The sequence below is a fragment of the Notamacropus eugenii genome, chromosome 6 (genome assembly GCF_028372415.1).
Source record: "Notamacropus eugenii isolate mMacEug1 chromosome 6, mMacEug1.pri_v2, whole genome shotgun sequence".
Classification (NCBI taxonomy): Eukaryota; Metazoa; Chordata; class Mammalia; order Diprotodontia; family Macropodidae; genus Notamacropus; species Notamacropus eugenii.
In genome coordinates, this window is record NC_092877.1 from 2,225,836 (window position 1) to 2,227,825 (window position 1,990).

A 1,990-nucleotide genomic window follows, 5' to 3' on the forward strand; every position below is an offset into this window, starting at 1 on the left:
ACAACTAATTTTAGGAGTAGGCTATTGTTATTGCAAGTCTCAGACATCCTTTCACTTCAAGGATTATGATCCTTCTAATATAGTCACATCCATGACAATAAAGATACATTCAAGAGGAATATTATTGTCAGAAATGCAGCTGTTACCAACTCTAAGCTGTCACTAACTATCTTCCCAGTAAACATTTTGGCTATTACAAAGGTCATATCATTCTGAGGGTATGCTCTCAGATCTGAAGAATCTTCCAAATCAGGGGAATATAAACACTGGCTTGGAAGAAGATACTAGGCAAACTGCTTTCTCAAGGGTGCTGTTGCCCACCTGATGGACTTTTCTCTTACTCCACTGACTCACAATACAAGCAACTTTGACCAGTGCAGAACATAAGCTTGAGTAATAATTGTTTTTATAGGTTAGCTGAAAACAGTTTTGAAGGAGGAGAGATGCTGAAACCCCCTCAATTTTATGGTACTTACAACCACATACTAGACAGTAAATAGCCTGCCTTACTGATTATGAAATTGGTATGAAATGAGCTTCTCTTGAAAATTTCTCTTCGTAGGAGAGTGAAGGAATTAAAGTAGGCATTGGGCAAGGTTAATCTGGAAGGAAATTATGCTTAGGATTTTAATTTATATTTTTTCATACTCTTCAAAATATTGTGTCCTTATCAATAGGATCTTATTTAAAGAATTACAGTCATAAAGTACATGACACTGATTTGAAGATCAATAGCATTCATATACCTACTGTTATGATTTTATATGCATCATGTTAATTATAGGGTTAGCAATATAGGCTTTATCAATATAATTTATTATCAGTACTTGACAAAAATGATGCCTAGAAGTTTATAAGGGTAGTTGGAATACTAAACCCAGAGAATAAAAATATTGCCAAAATATGAAGCTTGTTTCAAAAAATGAAATAATAGCTGCATTTTTGACGCATGAAATTCACTGATATATAAGTAAGAAAAGATGAGAAGTTTAGTGAAATTCCTCAGTGAAGAAGCTTTGTTATATGGTCATCTCTTGAAGAACATCACTCATGGATTCACATAGAAAACTGGTTTAAAACCTACCAAGGGGGGATTATTGTCACTAGGATTATGTTATGACTTCAGGAATCCTTTTATAACGCTGCAGTTGAGTTTCAAGAGAAACATCCTTACTGACTTTGTATTTTGTGAGAACATTTGACTAAAGAGACTATTACTACCAAGAGCAACAAGATTGTCAAAAGAAACAGATTGCTTTAAGTTGGAGCAGTTATAAAATATCTTAATCCATAACCTCAAGATAAAGGAGTTTCTGACTAACATGGAACAATACCAGTGTCCATCAACTTTCAGATGCAAATCTGAGACCCAAAGCCCATAGACAATATATTGAATATGGAACTATATAGACAAAATGATTTAAATGATTGAATAAAGATGAAAGTGATGTCATAACAATGTGGTGAAAATATATAACAAGGCGGTAAAAAGTATCAGAATGATATCTACTTGAGTTCTGGCCTAGATAGACAAATGTGGGATGAATATTAATGCAGATTTCCTGTGGAAGTGACTGAATTTCAAGGCATCAGCTTCAAGAAAGGCAAATTATATAATGAATAGAGGTCATCTGGTTGTTTTTGAAGAAAGACCGCATCTTTACTGAAATCACAGTCATTTCGTCAATAACTCCAATATCAAGGTGAATTCACAAAAGAGATTTTTTCTGTTGTATATGTGGACCAGATGAAGACAAATCAATAAAGATCATTTGACAGACCAATTAATTTTTGTTTCAGAGAAAGTTTACGATCAAGGAACACGTATGGAGAAATGATCGTGGGTATGCTGACTGAGTTACTTATAAAGTATTTAAAGAAGATGTCTGAACTGGAAAGATGATAACTACGTAGTAGAGATAAAATAAGATCTCTCAAATGAAGGAATTACAAGATGAAATATAGCAGAATCCTGCACTAGTTTTCATGT